The sequence below is a fragment of the Poeciliopsis prolifica genome, unplaced genomic scaffold (assembly GCF_027474105.1).
Source record: "Poeciliopsis prolifica strain line A6 unplaced genomic scaffold, Auburn_PproV2 SCAFFOLD076, whole genome shotgun sequence".
Classification (NCBI taxonomy): Eukaryota; Metazoa; Chordata; class Actinopteri; order Cyprinodontiformes; family Poeciliidae; genus Poeciliopsis; species Poeciliopsis prolifica.
Genome location: NW_026562451.1, coordinates 204,725 through 223,844, shown reverse-complemented (window position 1 = coordinate 223,844; position 19,120 = coordinate 204,725). Strand labels below are relative to the sequence as shown.

At 37.1% G+C, this 19,120-nt stretch overlaps 1 protein-coding gene across 4 annotated transcripts in view; it reads left to right on the top strand.

Moving 5' to 3' along the window:
- sash1a (SAM and SH3 domain containing 1a) overlaps window positions 1-19,120 on the top strand; it is a 156,800-nt gene that overhangs the window by 77,704 nt on the left and 59,976 nt on the right. The window contains exon 1 of one of the 4 annotated variants that reach the window (XM_055021403.1): window positions 7,705-7,834. The exons of the other annotated variants lie outside the window; for them this stretch is intronic. The gene's annotated coding sequence lies outside the window, so the exon portion shown is untranslated. Of the gene's footprint in view, window positions 1-7,704; window positions 7,835-19,120 lie in introns of those variants that run through there. 4 annotated transcript variants of the gene reach the window in all.

Here is a 19,120-nt window from a genome sequence, read left to right as displayed (position 1 = left end):
TTCTGAGGAGCGATAATAAAACAGAAACTGTGTTTTGCAAAAAGACTGGTTCTCACACATTTTATATGCTCAGAACACAACCAGTTTGACACAGTTGATGAAAAAGTGAAATTTATTCTAAACTACTGGGACCTGTCACAAAGTATTTTTTGTTTCATACTGTAGCTTTAGGTTTTACACTTTGAATTTAAGTTTAGGTCTTATTGTTTATGCAAAATTAGCATACAAGTAGGGTTTTAAGTGTGTAAATCATTTCTGTATGTGTTTGAAAAAAATTCAATATAGTAAGTAAACAAAGCAATCACTGGAAAATGCTTTATTGTAAATTTCTTTAAAACTGTAATTCCTTAAATATAATTGCAGTCTTTCAATAGTACTTGACAATTCACCTGCAGTACATTTGAACATTTTTTGAGTTACAGCAACTTACGTGAGTTATATCTTTACTTCTGTTCTCCATCTTTAATGATGGTGTTGAGGAAGCAGCTAAATGCCTCCTGCATGCTGGTATACATAGTCAGATGTGATGGCTTGATGTCAAGCTCAAATAAAGTTGCAGCTATAGTTATATTGTATTTTTGAATTTACATATAAAACTCATACTCGCAAACCTAATCCTGAAGTCACAATTTAAAATGATACAAAACATCATAAATTATTGGTAAATAGAATTTTTCACATAAATTTAATATATAATTTTAACATTGTAGGTTTTCTATATTTTGCTTCCTTGCATCTTGTCTTTTGTATCCTGCTCTCTTTCTTTTTCTGCTCTTTATTGGCTGTTGTTCAACCACTGAGAGAGTATTTATTTGAAAACATGTCTAATTTTTTATTTTTGTGTTTTAAATCATTTTAATTAAAGTAAAATTACTAAATTTCTTAATGAATTAGCTGCAGTAGAGCAGGACATTTGGCAGATTTGGCCTCAAGGCAATCTTGAATAGAGACAGCGGTAGAGAGGTTGAACTCTCTTTATGCACTTTTAATTACACTTGGCTGGCTGGACTCCAATCCCCAGAGAGCTGAGGTGAAGCGGTCGTCAAGAGATGGTGAAGGATGGGAAAAAGTGAGGGGTGAGAGGTTGTAAAGGCTCCTCTGAGGGTAATCCAGCATTTCATTCACCGACAGACGGTTGTTGATCTTCCTGCAGAATCTGTTGGGACGTGGAAGTTGATGAATCAGGGTGTCTGACTCTTAAAAACTACTTTAGTGTGCTTTTTGCTCTCTTGTCTTGGATTCTTGGTCCTATTTTTTGTGATCAGTTTAGAAAGAAGACGGTTATGACGAGACGGAACGCAGGACATAGCTCTAGCTGTGATCACAGCCAATAATGTCATCACATTAACCCTCAAACTGCTCACTCTTGTGGACAATTTGACACTCAGTTCCACATGGATTCACAGTTTTGTCATATATAATTTCCACAACCCACTATCAGAAATTTGCCTCAGGAGGCTTTGCAGTCCATCCCAACTGTCCAACCCTTTCTCACACACAAGTTACTTTCTCAATTTCATTGGCAGGTTCCAATAGTTCAGAGAGCACCAAACAGCTAGAACCAAGGGAATGAAGTGCCCCCACACTGAGAGACCTTTTATGTATCACAGGCCCTTCATTCACATGATTCTCACCTCCCAGAACAGTATTTTACTCCAAAATGAATGGTATAACCTCCGGGCGATGTCAAGGTGAAGGAAACGTGTCACTGGCTCCCTGGCGAGCCTTTCATAGCCTTGGCGCTCTCCAGTTAATGACTCGAGTGAGGAGGGTGCGTTACCTCAGGCTCGGTCAGATGAGCCCAGACAAGCGGCTCAGACTGTAATCACAGGCAATCATCAGCTCTCTGGTTGGATTTCTGCTACTCTGGACTGAAAGCATATTCCCAGAACTATGATTTTGGGCTCTGAGATGGAGTGAAACAAAAGGGGAAAGAGGTTGGGAACAGATAACGACAGTGACTTATGACAAGATAGACTGAGGAGAGATTAGTGGTGCTCAATATTTGCTTGGCATTCTAGTCACTCATTATTCACAAACTCAAGCAAATGCATAACATGTGGCCATGGCTCGTGCAAATTTTGGTGAAAAATTTGCACAAATCTTACTGCTTTATTCAGGGTTTTTCAGTTTCTGCCACACACACAACTAACCCTGACACAGATCAGAGTAAACACTTATAAAATTATTTAAGTCTCAGGGTTCAGACTGATGTATGTTAATAGGAATACAATACTGTTTTATGTCAAAGGGGTCAATTATGTTACAGAAGGGAACATCTGTCTACATATGGATAACATCTCTTGATACAGTTTTAGCCTTTGGGCTTTTGTTTGTTTACGTATACTTTTATCTTTTCTGTTCTTTGTTACCTCCTTGGTGTCACCTTCATGTTCAGAGCTTTATGCTCACATTTAAACAAAATTTCACCCCTTTTGAATGACAAAAAAGCTACTGACTTTGTCATTCAAAAGACCTAAGTGCATTATTTAAAGACTAATGTTTTTTTTAAATTACTCCCCAAACAAAAAGTACGTTGTGACACAAAAGCAACCTAGAAGGATCAGCTTGAGGGAGAATATACTGTTAGTGGCATTACTTGTGGCTAGATGTCAAGAGAATGATCCAGCTGCACAACCTCATCTTTTTTTCAGCTAATCTCATTCTTTGTGTGAAAACCTCTGGACGCAGTAAAAATGGGTCTGCAGAATTTTCTTCCAACTGCCCATTTCTCACTGCGACCACAAGTGGGATATCTCTCAGACAGTCAGTCATCTTTCTTCCCCAGAAACCACCAGAAAGAGTCATGCTTTCCAATTATCTACCACAACACCATATCTTCTACTTTTCTGCACAGTTCTGATCAAATAAAACATTCAAGTAATGACTGATTGTTAGTTATTAATTAATTGCTGCAGTTCAGTTTAAGTGTTTAAATATTTCAAGCAGACCAAAAGGATAAAAGCTGGAGTGAATGTTATCAATCCGAAAGAACTGACATGACACCCGTACCCAGAAGCAACTTGACCCTCTGGTTCTGCTACAACCCTCCCAATTTTTATGGGGAAAAAAAAAAAAAGTTCAGTGCAGTTTCACATGCTGGACCCAGGTTTTGTGACTCCTTGACCCTCCCCAGGCTAAATGTAATGGAAGTTCTATGTTTTCCAGCTCGCCTGTCTCTCTTCATCAACACACACTGTGACCCATACACAGCCTGCAGCGCTGACACTAATGCGGAATACAGAATGGTTGCTCATTTAATTTTACAGCCAAGCTTGCTGGTGCCACTCAAACAGAGCATGTCCCCACAACCAGCAGCCTGATTTAGTGACTTGATAAGCAAAGAAGAAATAACCCCCTCTTGCATCGCTTTTTTATTGCGACATCCATGTCAGCTCCATCTTTCGAGCTTTTATACTTAAACATGTCTTGTAATGGGATTGTGTGTGAGCAGCGTCTTGGACTGTTTGTCTAAACCTCGGCTCTTTGTGCTCTGTGGCTCCGTCTGTTTCTCTGCTTTCTGCTGCGGTCTTTCATCATGTTCACTCCCTGCTTTGGCATGACTTGGTGTAGTATCTCTCCTCATGTCTGTCTTCAAATGACTGTAGTAAATCAGATCTTTACTGCCCCCTTGTGGCAGTATTCTTCAACCTCTTCAGTGGGGTCATTGAAATCAAGTCTAAAATCAAATATAATACATACAAATCTTACATACAATGTTTTTCTTGCACATTTTGCCTATGAGTGTGTTTGTAAAGGTTGCTAGCTCATTAATGGCAGTCTATATTAGTGGATCAGGTCATTTAAGTCGATGATCCCTGTGCTGATTTTTCTCTAGTTTTGTGCACTGACGCTTGTTTTGCATTTGCATATAAATTGCTTTATATGCAGATGCATATAAAGCACTTAGCAGCAATGTGGCATTGCTGCTGAATTCTTTGTCAGTGATTTAAAATTCATGAATTCTTTTGAATTTGACCAAACATTCTTGGGCTGTCAAAAAAAATAAAAATAAAATAAACCACTTTGCTGCATTGAGAAACAAAAAAATTCTGCAGGTGAATAAGTGCACCAGCATATGCCTCAAGAATTTGTAATCCTTCTTGATTACGTTAGATTATGACTGTGGTTCTGTCGTAATCTAACACTTCCTCTGTCTGCATTTTCTGTCTTGCTTTGAATATTAGAGCTGGTCTGTTTCACTGAATTCAATGATCTATTTGGTCATTTCATAAAGTCTTTTGGGAAACTGATATGTCCATACTTTGCACCTCTCACAGATGCTGCCAAATGCTGTCATCTAGACCTAGTGCATAATAAGACCTACGGCAAACAGTCATCTTCGGATTTAATTTGTTTCTGGCTTGATTGTTTGCCTCAGGAGGAACAAGATTGGTTCAAAAAGTAATTGAATGGCCTATTTAATTTCTTCTAATTGATTTTAAGTCATTTCATACGTGTTTTGTTTTTTTATCTTGTATCAGGGTGCATGAAATTTGGTGTCATCGAGGAATCTCTTGATTTTATTTGTGGTGACTACAAGACTCAGATTGAAGGATTTTTTTTTCTCTCATAGGTGAGCAATAAGTAGTAAAAAATCTTTTCAAAAAAATGGTTTTGAGTTATATGCCAACTGAAAGATTTCTATCCTCAAAGAGAACGTAAACATCTGGTGATGTGGTCTGAAGTAAAAGGTACATGGCCGTCTGGATGTGTAAGGACGTAAATCATAGATTATGAACAGATTATGGACACCTGGAGTTAAGTTAATCTGCCCATTTTCATCCTGGTCATAAATTTGATAACTATCCTTAGCTTTTATTTACTTGTATAAATAGAAATTTTGGTGATAAGTGCTTCTTTTTTTTTCTTTTTTGGGTAATTAATTTAGTTTGTTTTCAGTTAATTATATTTCAGTTTTTAACCATTTACACTTGCATTCAAAATTATTCATACCCCTCGCAGTTTCAGGGTAAAGTAATCTTTAAATTTTTTCAACAGATTTCTTTTGTGAGGAAGTGAAATTATTATTTTTGTTGTGACCAGTCAGATAGTTCAACATTTTGCCTGATAGTGGCAGCTACATAATACAGGACAGATTTTCTGCCAGCAAATTAAACTACCATCATAATGCTGGAACCACCATCCTTCATTTTTGGTTCAGTTTTTTTTTTTTTTTTTTTTTTTGAAAGCCCGGCTGCCTTGTTCAGGCCAGATTGCTGAGTCTTTGTGATTCTGACTGTACAGTAAAAATAGATTTTGCTTCTCCCTGTTTGCAGCTGAAAACCCCTCTCCATTCATGACTGCATAATAAGGACAGGACTTTTTCAACTTATGTACCACCACCCTTTGTGGAAAAAGAATAGTTCAAAGTAATCATCAAAATCTCCAGCATTAACATATTGGTCCCCCTGATTGTCTGTGTGTTCTGTTCTCCTAAATCAATTGTAGGTCTGTAACTTCATGTCATCCTATAAAAGCTGAAAAGCTACATTATACTTTCATAATAAACTTTTATTTGTAGTTTTTTTTTTTTTTTTTTTTTTTTTTTTTTTTTTTTGCTTATTATGGAAAATGACAACCCATTACATCAAACAAAATGACTTTCCTGTGTGTCTGCTAATATGTTGATCTGCATGTGTTCAAAGGCGGCTCTGTTACAACAGAATGCAGGGGCTCTTTGATTTTCCATCACCTGCTGATACCGAACATTAAAGATGCCTAAAATGCACATTCTCACTGTGTCTGTGTTTCGCATATTCATGTTTGGCAGTCATTTTCATAATGAGCACCCCTTGTGCTCGTGTGCTTGGATCAATAGGAGAAGAAGCTTTTTCACATAGCTTTATATGTTTGTGTTGGGATGTTGGATTTGAAGGCTGAAACACGGTGGTGTGAAGAACACAACTCACTGATCTTGCTTTATGGCTCGAAATAAAAAAAATTGGACACATTCTTCGACATACTTGACTTCATACACAGGAAATGTGCTTTCCAACCACTTCAACCACGATAGCTGACCACATTTTGTCAGATGGGAAGTATGTGTATACACTTTAAAGAAAACTGTCTGTTTATATAATTTGGTTACAGAGCATATCCTAGAGATTCACTTTCAGCCTGTTTTTTCTCTAATTCCTTCTCTGTGCATGTTTACTTCAACCTCTTTCAATACGCTTCCTTCTCTAAATGTTGTGACGGCAGGTCTAAACAGGATGCAGGTCTGCTGCAATGGGACTTTACAGAAGTGGTTAAATGGGTCAGTCTAAGTGTCACTGGATTGAAAGCATCCTATGTATGGTACAGCAATATATTGCCATGAAAAAGGATTAGAATTGCAGATTTTGTCACCTTAAAACCACAAAGGTTAATGTACCTAATTGGGATCTTGTTATGAACTTCAGCTTGTCTTTTGCAGTCCATAATAGGTTTTCCGCCAGGATTTTTCTGTATTTAGCTCAAGCTATCTTATTTCACAAATAGCAGATTTGTGGTGTATGTGATTAGCCATTGTTGGTTACCAAAGTCCTATTTTGTTGCTTCTTTGATTAATGCTATTCTTGCCAAGCTTGGTGGCCATGTGCTTTTAGGTTTCTCCAACAGTGATCTGTCAAATCTCCAAGGCTTGGGATATTGTTCTATGACCTAAAACAATATCTGTAGCTGCGGTTCTCCAAAACTATACATATATATATTCTGTTGTCTGTTTAATGATTGTTTCTTCATGTTATTTGGTTCTGTCATCAAATCTTTTTGGTTAACTGTATTCTGGAGGGAGGACTTTAGATGATGGGAAGTACATTGGTACCTATCCAAGCCCACATCTCTTCTCCCTTTCTCTTCCATTCCTGCTCTGTTCTCCCATTTCTTCCTCTCCTGCGACCTCCGGGAGTCTTCAGGAGGCACAGCGTTCCAGAATAAGCCGATTTCCCCCAGACTTTTCCGTGTTGTTCTTTGGTCTTCTCCTCCTTTTCTTAAATTAACATCAGAATAAAAAATAAAAAAATCCCAAACCTTTCTGCTGAGTGACTCATTCAAATAATTGTTACTTTCAGCTGTATTGGGTTCTCTGACTCTCTCTCATTCTCTCAATGCTTTTCTACTAATATCCCTCTGCGGTGTAGTATTTGGGCCACGTTTCAATTGAAGGCTTCAAGTAAAAAGGATGACATCAGAGAAGGGCGCAAAAGAAAGAGAAGGAACTACAATCTGAGTTGTCTTTTAATTTCTTGCTTTCTGTGACTACATGTAAGGCCAGTGACATACAAGAAAGAACTCTGCAATAATTTCTACTTTTTATTTGTTCTTAGGTGGGTCCTAGCACAACCCTGCATTGTTACAACAAATAAAGGGACACATATCCAGGACTTTGTTCGCTATTCATAACTCAATAACAGAGATAACAAAGAGATGCTGTGTGTGTGAGCAGGAAAAAAAAAACAGAAGAATTGAGCTTGTAAAGGAAAGGGGAGGGAACAAACAGAGGAAGGCCAGGCCAACTTGAAACAGACACGAAATCTGAGACTTCTCGAGACTGATTCGGAAAGAAGGCTGCAAGATGTGGAGAAAGGAGCACAAGAACCCTCCTTTGGTTTTAGGCTGAGTGAGACTCTCCCATCGCACTCTCATATTTCCCTCCTCTTCGGAGCGTCCCATGTGAGCAAAGGCCCCAATGACTGGACCGCTGTGTGTCTCCACTCTGCTTATGCTTTGCTGAACTCTGGCAGATATGCATTGTTCTCTACTGGGCTCGACTTGTTGCTCCTGTCTCTCAGCAGTCAGTTTGTGCTAACTCTACAGACGGACTGGGAAAGACTTTTGGTAGATTTTCACGGTGAGTACTGACATTTAAAATTCTGGGGTCCTCTGTTGAGAATAAATATTTGCCTCAACAATTTGGTTTTCTCTGCCAGAGGAGAATTGGTTGACATGTGTTACAGGAATCAAGCTGTTTGACTTTTGAGAAACAAAGTTAATGTGGTAAACCCACATTAATGGTAATGTTGTTAAAGGGATATGGAGAAATTCTTGTTTGGATTGGTGTGTTTCTGTACTGAGCTATTTTTTCTCCAAACATTGTACATGACTGAATAGCCTCTGTTTTGCTGACTCATTTGATTAATTTAATTCACATGGTTCCAGGATCAATGGGTGTGTTTAGTTTGCCTGTGTTTTTCATTGTGTAATTCCACATCCTGGCCTTTATGTAGGTGTAATTAACTTATTAGTCATGTACATGTGAAGAAATGTACTGTTACATCAGCCAGCTTCTTATAACTTTGGCATATTTTAATCAGTTACAGCTTAAAATCTCAGAGTAAAAGGTAAGTTCAGGATATATGTAACCTGTAACTGCCATCAGTTTCTAACAACTTTGCATTGAGTTTTAAACATGATTAAGACTGATCAGTGGTCCTTGTCCCGGGGAAGACTATCATCATTTATTTGTGACTCAAAGTATTTTGAAACAGTTTCATCTATAATTTTTGTCAGCAAAAGTAGAAGCCTTGTTACAGCCAGCCCCTCAGCAGTGTGCAGCAAGAAGTGGGAGAGAAGCAAATATTACTGTTTTCTCAACAGTCTGAGAAAAACTGTAGAAAAGCTTATGCTTTATGTGGTATCTCATAAAGAGTTGAGCAACAATACAGTGGAATATTCCTTTAATTTTGAAACGATAGCATTTTAAAACCTTGACACACCTTTATTCAGGTAGCTGATCCATGCCTCCTCCACAATTATGTACCATTTTAGTTTTCCACACCATCATCGCCATTGTGGGTTTTTTGTGACCAAAACATTTCAAAACAGCCGAGAATGTCTTTCTTTTAAGTTTAGGAAAAGTGCAGTAACCTTTTTTCAGAAAGCTTACTGGCAAAGAAGTAAAGAGTGGTAAAGGAGCATCTGCATTCTTTTTTACCCAGTATAATCAGTAAAACCTTTGACAAATTTCTAAGAAATTTAAAAGTGTTAATTTAAGGAGTAGTATGATGGAAACAAACTATGAAACTGGCAGCTGTAACTTTTCCAAGGGTGTGCACAATCGGTCCTTGTTGTCCAGAGGGACTCCATTGTTCAGTGCACATAATTGTTTTTGTATATGTGTGTAAAAGCCTCGTCCAGAGAGTCTTGGACAATGAAGTCTGTCTTCAAGGGGATGCAGATTTCTGTCTTTGTCCCTCTCTCCCTCTCCTTTTCCTGTCTAATTCCCTATGCCTTCACATCTGGATCTCCCCACCAGCTGACAAGAAACAAGAGAGAGCGGATGGAGGGAGATGTGAATGTGAGGGAACTTACAGAGAAGAGAGAAGGAATGAAATTGGAGGAAAGGGAGTCTTCTTAGGTCAAAGTACCCCTGGTAGACTTCCCTTTGTGCAGGAAGAGGCGAAGTACAATGTCATTGTGATTGCCCAATTTGGAAGAGGAAACACAAAATGTTGTAATCACACACGTGCAAGAAACACCCCTTATGATGCATGTACTTATGTGATCATGTTAATTGCTCTAAAAATTGTATGGAGATCATTTCATACCCAAGACACGAGCAAGTGAAGTCAAAACCAAACCAGACATGTGATGTCTGTCATTTTTGTAAAAAAAAATAAATAAATAAAAAAATGTGATGTTGCTTCAGTGACAGCTTTGGCAGAACGAGGTCTTAGCTGCCAACATAAGTTCAGATGCCTTTCTGTCTTTGAGATCTGTTACTTTGAAACTGCATTAAACCATATTGAAAAGCTCTACCTAAAAGAAGCTCAGTTTGACTGGATGGGATTTGTCAGATTTTCTTTTCTTCCTCTGATGCCAGTACTGGGCAGGCTCTTGTGTGGTTGTTTATTCATACCATGGCAGGGCCAAAAGCCATGGCAACAGGTGTGCACAAACCTGCACAACATTAAACAATAGGTGCGCTTCTTTGAATGTGTAGTTTTGCTTTCAGTTTGAAGGTTCTCTGCAGCTCAGCTGATGTTCTGACTTTGCGTGCTTGTTATGACTGAGTCTGTGATGAAGTACAAACATCACTTCTTCCACAGCCTCCTAAGAAGGGTTTGACTCTGCAGCTTTTACCGTATGTCCATCTGTGATTCAGCCATGTCTCTCTGTCTGTGCAGCTGGTCTGTGTCTGCCTGTAATGCTGCTTTTCAGTTTATGTCTGATTGACGCTAACCGTGCCTCTCTGGGTGATGAAAAAGTCAGAAGGAATGACGCTATGATGCAGGTGGCATGTGTGCAACGAGTGCCAAGCCAACACGCCTTACACCACATCACTGCGTCAGAAGCGACAGCCAATGAGGCACAACAGGCAATGCACTGTACAGTAGTACACTGTTTACGTGCCAGCCAGCAATTCAGAGCAGGGAACAGTGTGATGTGTTTGGCTCAGTGAGAACACTCAGGATTGTTTTGGTCATAGTGATAGCATTCTTTCAGTGTCAGTGTAAGTCCATTGTGCGATGTAATAATGTCTCAGTGATGAAACATGAGCAAGACAACACTACATAAAGATTTTTGTGACCACAAAAATAAACACTGTATTGATAATTACAATGAGGATGTAGCTACAGACATTTTACATGTATCCGTACAGAATTAGGTTTACTTCATAGATTTTGGCCCTTTTGGTAAAACAAACCAAAAAAATTCCTGCCAAACTTACCAAAACTGCTTGGCAGAGCAAGAAGATAAATTACTAGAGAGACAAAGGCTTCTGCTAACTCTTGAAGAGCTGTAGAAAGTCATAAGTAGGATAGTAGAATCCCATAACAGGACTACTCTTTATTATGCACTCCATAACTTTACAAAAAAGTAACACAAAAAAGCCATTACTGGTAGAAAGTTAAATAATTACACATACAACTAACTCTCTACATAATTCTGATCACATCTTCCCTATGAAAAATGCATGGAGGTATGGAATGCTTGTATTTAGCAGGGCCATCTAAATTTCTAAAACTTATAAAGATGTAAATATATCTAAATAAGTGGCAATAATAAAAGACAACATTTTAGAAGCTGTAATAGCATAGGTTCATAATCACAAACATGAATTCGGGCCTACAATAGTCACTCACAGGCAAGACTCAAGTAAGATTGTGTATATGTGACAACATTGGAAATTGGCTGTGTAGACAGTCTTTCCAAATGGATTAAGCTTTAGTTGCACAGTAAAGAAGATTTGGCATAAGAAATTTCTATTGCAACTTGTAGAGACATACCTCAATACCTCAAGTAACTTGAGGCTGTGATTCTAACAAAAGTGATTCTACAATGTTGACTCAAAAGGGATGAGGAAAAAGTTATCTTTTGGGGGGGTTGTATTTATTTGTAAAAGAAAAAAAATTCAAAACAATCTTTGATTTGTATCGCATTTCACAATGATTTGGCACTTTTGCAGTTTTTTTTTAAACTTTCAAATACTTTGAGGTTTACAGTTGCAATGTGACACAATGTTTAAAAGGTCTGTAAATATTTTTCAAGGCGCTGTGTTGTGTAACATCTTGATGTGTCTTAAACATGGTCTGTGATGTGCCCTCATTCCTAAAATAGATTTTCTTGATCCCACTCCTTTTCTGATGTTGTTAAAGCAATCTGGAAAATAGGAGTTTTCTGAGCTGCACTTAAAACATCATGGTCGCTCATTCGTTTTATGTACAACCTACTCATTTTCATGGTTCCGCTTTGATCCTGCCGCAATTTGTCAGATTCATCTCAATTTTATTGTGAAAGTCACCTTTTTTCAGTCTATGGTGCCTGGGAATTCAAGGAACCCCACATATTTGCATTTACTTTGGTATGAATACATTGTGTTTCTTATGTCAAGCATGCATTTAGTTCTAAAATAATGATTATTAACAAGAAGAAATTAAGTTTATAAAATCCATTGTGTTACACATTAATTAATGGGTGTATTAATTAAAAGTAAAAGTTTCAATTATATGGCCGGAGGTGGTACATTTGTACTAACTCAAATACAGTGCCATGCACACATATATTTTTTCAGAGGGTTGCAAATAAAGCCAAATTTCTCTTCAAGACTACATCCATCTTCAATTCCAAATCTGTCTAGTGTTGCAAGCTCTGCCTACATTGTGCAACTCTCTGTGGTTCTGCCGCCCCTGCAAAGCCTGCATTTTAAACCTGATTAGTTGTAATGTTGTAAAAGTTACGGAGCCTGGAATATTTCTGGAGTTTTGAGCATGTCACAGGTTTCACGACACATTGAGAGGAGAGGATTACAGCCATTATGCATTGTAGGCAGCTCTGTGCGCGGACACAAAGAGCTCTGATTACCGCTGGCACTCTTGCCTCAGTTCCCAGGATTCAGTGCATCGGCTGGCACAGTAAGGAGGTGGCGGCGGCTTTAACACAGATGTTGGCAACATAGCGCGAGCCTAGCCACACGCTGAATTAAAACATGTTCACGGTTGCCATGTTTTATTTGGGCAACAGCAGATGGCTTTTTCTGAATCATTCATGGTAAACCGTTTTAAAAACTATTATTTTAGACAGTAGTATCACTGTACAAAACTTTCAAATCACCACTAATATCTTAATAAATTCCATAACAGGAGCCAGACTTTTTTGTGGTCTTTTAAAGTTGACTTGAAGAAAGCATTTTGAAGGTTTTGTTTTTCTTTCACCTTTGGCTGCTTTTTTCTTTTTTTGCTTATTTCTGTTCTTGTACCAAACTGTGATAGCATGCTTTGTATTGTGCCTTTTAAAAGTAAATTGTGAAATTTATAAAAATGGAGAACTGGATGAGGAGGATCAGACCTGAAATGAAATGTTTTACAGCAAATGAGCAGCATCTGAAAGACATGCCTACACAGGACCTGAGAGATTTATCTTTATTGACCATTTAACTCGTGTATGCCAGTTGTCAAATTGTTTTGTATTTGACATTTAACCTGAGAACATAAAACTGTCTTTATGAGAGGTGTCAACTTTGCTAAGTAGAAAATTACTTTCTTTTTTTTTTTGTGAGGCATTGAATTTAGGAACTTTCTTTCATTTATAAGTTAGATTTGTGGATGTCCAATTCTTTATCCCCAATACTGATGAGTCATTAACAATAGACATGTGTTGATATACTTAACATATGTTTAAAAGTTAATAAATGTATGTGTATGGATATAATCCTGGCAGCTTTAAAGGGAATGCATATTCAGCACGCTTTAGTGTAAAAAAATTTGCTTCCTTTTCAGTTTTATTGCAAATATATCATTATCGTAACATCAGTTTGTCCAAAATTCATATCGTAAAGAATATCTGGAGTGTAATAATTGTTGGCAAATATATTCCAAGTATTATTAACTTGCATTTTTATTTCTTGTGTCAAATTTAGCCAGTTGAACAGAGTTTATGGCAGCAGACGTTCACACTGGGCTCAAATGATATTCCCCAAACAACCGTGTTGGAGACACAGATGAGAAGAAGATGAAAATTTATATTCCGGGACAATATCATTTTCACTTTAATTACCAAATACAACATTGCTACATTTTCAAATATTGTGCATCCCTAAAACAGACTAAAACAAAAAGCATTCTAGATGTTACAAAAATGTCACTGAGTCAGAAAGCCTAAGTAAATACTAATCTAAAGAAACTGGGACTGTTAAACTTAATAAAAGTAATAGATGTTTAAGACTCATAATGTTTGAATATATCAGAAGGTCTTTGTAGGGTTTTTTTTTCTTTTCTGATAATGCAAGATTTTTTTTCAATGAAAAATGACCTCTCCTGTCCTAACTGAATCCTTTGAGATATACAAAATAATACTATAAGATAACATAACAATACATAATATTTATAAGTTGGCTCACAGATGAAATATAAAACATTTGTTTCTAATTTTAATTTAGTTATACTATTTGCATCAACTTTTAGATCCAGTTTTTTAATGTTGTATCATTTAGTTATTTTCCATCAGATTGGATGAGATGGTTAAGCAGCCGACTCATCGGTGTATTTTGCCCATTTGTGTTTTGACTGCAGCTACATACCAAAAGAAAAGCTTGCATAGATGGATGCATTAAAGGAATTAGGATTTATAATCAAAGACTCCTTTAAAATACCGGTAATAACTCATCAGTTGCAAACACTTAGAAAAACCTGCAACATGTCCGTCTCCACTACTGTAACTCCAACAACATTCGATGATCCTTCCTAACCCAAAGCATTCATTCACAAACATGCATTTACATCACCCATGGCAACAGCTTGGCAGAGATCAATAGTGATGTCAGCACTGATGTATGAGAGTTGGAGAGTGAAGTATGACCTCAACAGACGGGGTGTCCCAGGGGACCCATATCAGCTGCAGCTAGCACTTTCCTTTAGTACTTTCTCACACTCTGTATCCCAGCTAAAATACTAAAGCTGCCCCCACTTTAAACCCATGCATGTGATACTTCACAGACAGCACAAATCATGGTGAAGGTCTGACACACACAAGAAAGGACACGCACCTCACATCTGGTGCTGAGAATATTTAGAGCAATGGGAGGCAGAAGGCTAAAGTTCATTTAAGAGCCCTGATTGATTAAATAAACTACTTCAGTTATAAATGAAAAAGTTTTAACACTTGCAATGTAACTTTTAGCATCTGTGCAGAATTTTCTAGTAAGATGGAAATGCAGGTTACTTTTTACATTTTATAGGTTCAGATGAATATATTACAACCCTCCCCAGCACACCCTACCCTAATAACAGTGAAGACGATGTTAAAAACTAAGATAGTAAGGTCAAAGTATGCCAAAGTCTTTCCAGAGGTCTGTAAGTATTTTACTATTTTCTATTATTTTTTTTCTTGATGATAAAGAAAAATTCTACTTTTTAGGTCATTTTACACTTTGGATTATATTTTCAAAAAAAAAGAAGCAATCAAATCATAAATGCGCTTTATTAAATCAACTAGACTGCTCTGTCATCCATTCTGAAAACAAAACATCTTTTAAAAAGCCATATTTTCTAAAATATATATTTACATATATATATTTGACACAACTATTGACTTAATGAATTTTCAATATTACTGCATTATTTTGAAGAAATGGGGGGGTTGAGCTGAAATATGCAGTTCTTCAAATCATGAGCTGCTGACATGATTTTATCACAGATTGATTGCTCACTGTTTTATCCTTCTCTGAGGCTGTTTGTGAAGTACTGTCCCTGCCAGTGGAGGTCATTGAGTTCTCTCAACAAAAATTTGCTTCCATGTGGTGTAAAGTTTCAGTCTATCATGTTTTTCTTAAACTATAATTATAGCTGTCAGACACAACAGACAAGCAGTTTCTGTGTATTTCTTGTCTTTTCCTTAAACTCCCAGCAACTATTTATCCCATCTCCTCCAGTCTCATCTCTCCAGGGATTCTTGACTTTAGATGCTGTCTTTACATCAGGATGCGCCTTTCTTTACAAAATTGAAAAAAAAAATTGCAAAAGATTGCAAATCTACTTTCTGGTGTGGAAGTCAAATAGTTAAACTGACTGTGAAGAAAGGAGGAGGATTTGAGGTTTAATGGGAAGTATGTTGACATCGCAACTTAAATTATTGGAGACATCGCCAGAACATTTTCTTTAAGATTGGCATAATGGTATTCAACAGCCTGCTATTCAAACAACAGTCATAGTTGAGTTGTTCTAGGACAATAACTCATTTTTCTAGATCCTAGATGTGTGTATGTGTGTGGGAGGAAAAAGTGCATTCACTCACACCCAAGAACACAGTTTTAAATCTCTTGACATGCAGGATGTTTTAGACTACAATCATGAGCTGGAGATGAATCAGTCCTAAGCTCGCCCTCTCTGGAATAGATTTTCCCATTGGTAGGCAGGTACTGCTAAAGATAAAACCTGGAAAGTACACCAGCCAAAGAATGTGTGAGAAAGGGAATTCAAATAATTGTGAAAATTGTGGTTGCTTACCAGATGAAAAGCATGTATTTTCTCTTACCTGAGGTGATTTCTCTTTTTTTGACTCTTGTTTTCATTTTTAGTTTTAGGAAATCCAGAAAATCTCTGAAGGGATCAGAAGGGAACATTCTGTACACTAATTTATGACAGAGAAGCCATCAGGAGACAAAAATTAAAATGGTCTCGGCTTAACTTGACCTGGCCAACCCTGACTGTATTATTTGTGCTCTGCCCCAGGGGGAGCTCTTACTTCAGCTGTGGAGTTTAAAACTTTTTCTCCTTCCTCTTCTGGTCCTAACGCCCTAAACTATCCTCATTTAACCTCTTTTTCTTTGTTATAAACTCCTTAAAAAGTTTATTTTTAAGAGATGTTCACTTTGAAGTTTGTCCTATTTTATTTAGTTGCACAATGGAAAATTCAAAGACTTAATTCACATGCAAAGAAAAATCCTTTTTTCCATCCTTTTCTATGCCATGACATCATAGGCTAAAGTGAGACCACAGCTGTAAACATGTTTCCACCACATGTGCTTGGCTTTCTAACACCAGACATTTGCCTGTATAAACACAGAAGATCAGATGTCTCACAGAGGATGTGTTGGCTAAATGTTGGACGCAATGCAGACCTGGCTGGGCTTCTCCCAGCTCCACCTAAATTTCAGTGCCACACCTTAAAAATTTAATTCTGGACTTTGGTTGATGCTGTGTGAAAGCTTTTGAGTTATTTTTTTATTTTCTTTTTAAATAAATAGCTGAAAATGTGGGAGCAAGATTATGTTGAAGAATTACAAACAAGTAAAATCTCACTGCTGTGTCCACTTGGTGTCCTCACTAAAGGTCTAAGCAGCTTGTATTTGCATAAATACCTCTACAAAAACCACCAGGTGCATCTTTAGATCATTTGACTTTGATGGTATCTGAAACTCAAACAGAAGAAGGAACGCCACATTTCATAAAGGGGCTTTGATTGTTTTGATGAATATTGCTGAGTCTCCAAAAATATTAAAGATAATGACGAGTCGATTCAAGTTTAGCCTTGTTTCTGACTGTTGGATGTTTACATATCCAGATTTTAATTCAGTGCCCACAATTAATTTGTGTAGTATGCTGTTTATTTATTTATTTTATTTCAGCATTATTTAAGATAACTCTGACAGGCAAAGGGAAGTGGAAACCAAAAATCTGCAAAAATCTAGTTTTTCTCCACAGGATATGGATCTCTTATTTCTATTTTTTTAAAGGCAGCGTGGGCTCAACATCAAGCCCTGCAGCTCCAAACTGTCTGTGCCAACACCAGCCCCCTGTGATTGTAAGTGTGTGTGTGGGTGTGCATGCGCACGTGTTTGTGTGTGTGCGGTTGGACGTACATCAGGGACACTCTTTCTGATGCCTTCTTTCCTGAATTTCTGTATTGTTTAAACATGTTTTTCAACCTACTAGATCAGTATATCCATTTTACTTTCCTTGTTTAAGGAAACTCATTTTTGTTGTGTTTAAAAAAAAAAGATTCCCTTATGTGCAGATGTCTTAGATTATAAGATAACTATTTAAAGTTAAGCTATCTTAATCATTTTTTCATCTTTTTTGATGCATGTATTTTCAGCATCCTTCAAGTACAAAAAAAATCTACCTAGATTTAGATGAATGGCACCAAATCCAACCCTTAAAACAATATTTATGGGGACTTGTTGACCCCAAGTTGCCACTGTTCACTTTTCCATCAGAAAACCTTTTAAACTTGCGTATAGTATTTTGTGGATGTAGACAAGTTTAAGTGAACAGGTAATGACATGTCTCCTGGTCTTTTCCTCTTTGAGAATTGGCAAATATGAATGGGCCTTCATGACATATAAATCTCACAGAAACAGGACATTTGAATTCCCAATTTGTTTTACAATAAGCAATAAGGGTGAAAATCAATGTGACACCTGTGAATTTGCAAACATCTGATTTTATTAAAAAAAAATTCCACTAAATTAACTGCAGATAAACTAATGATTGGATTCAGAAAAAGAGTATAACAAAATGTGCTACAGTTAAAGATGAATTTATTTTAAAACTTTTCAACACAAATTTACCAATAATTGCAGGCGACCAAGTAAAAGTGTCTAATGACAAGGGTTAGAAGTTTTGTTGAACTGAGATTGAACCATTTGCCGACCAGTGCTTCTTCATCCTACAGTAATTCATTGTTTGTTAACCTATTAACCTTTAAACAGACTATAGTCCTGCTTGGCTGACTTAGCTCCAGGGGAGCTTTGCTCTTCCAGAAAGGTGATGGGCTGGTGAACCAGTCTGTTTACTGGTGGACTAACTGACTCTAACTGGAAGATCACAATTGAAACCTACTAATGATCACTGACCTGTGTACAGTATTTGTTTTGTTCAATATAGTTTGTTGTTGTGTGTTTGTATGTAATGAAAATCTGTGGGGATGTAAATACCACAAAGCAACAGAGCGAGTGTAAGCTGGTGTAAAGAGGAGATGTGTGTTAATTAGCTCCCAGAAAGTGTCTGGAGGAGAGATTTCAGACAGTGACTCCCCACCAGCCCATAATGAGCTGTGGTCAGGCTGAAGCAACCCTCACCACAGTTTCTGTCAGAAATTGGGCATTTGCCATAGTAACCTTTAAGTTTGTTTTTGCCTCAGCGATTTAGATGCAGGCTTCCCATCCAAGATGCAAAGTGTACTTCCAGTTTTTCAGACAAACCAAAAATGTTACTTCAGTGTCATTGTTGTTAGTTTTGGTTTTGTTTTGTTTTTTAACATAAAAATCTGTTGAAACTTAGAATGAAATATTTAAAGCTTTAGATTTCAAATTATAATACCCTTTTCTAATCAAATTATTAAATTAAAACATCTCACATTTTGTAACCTACAGCAAAATTCAAATGTTTATAATACCTCCAGCTATGGCTTGTAGTTTATTTCCTTAAATGCTTCTTCCATCTGTTTTTTTTTTTTTGGAAATGTGTTGCCGATGTTGGCTTAATCCAACATTTGTAGCTCAGTCTGAGGAAATAAGGTCCTATTATACTTTGGCAAAACTACAAACCGCACAATACAAAAAAGAAAAAGTATCCAGTTGAAAGAAACTTTTTCTTTGTTGGCATTTTCCACAAAGCAGTGAAAGGACTCTATTCTAAAAATCAAAATAGTTTTGTTATCCCGTCCTCATTGCTCTTTTGTTGTGGTAGGGTTTATA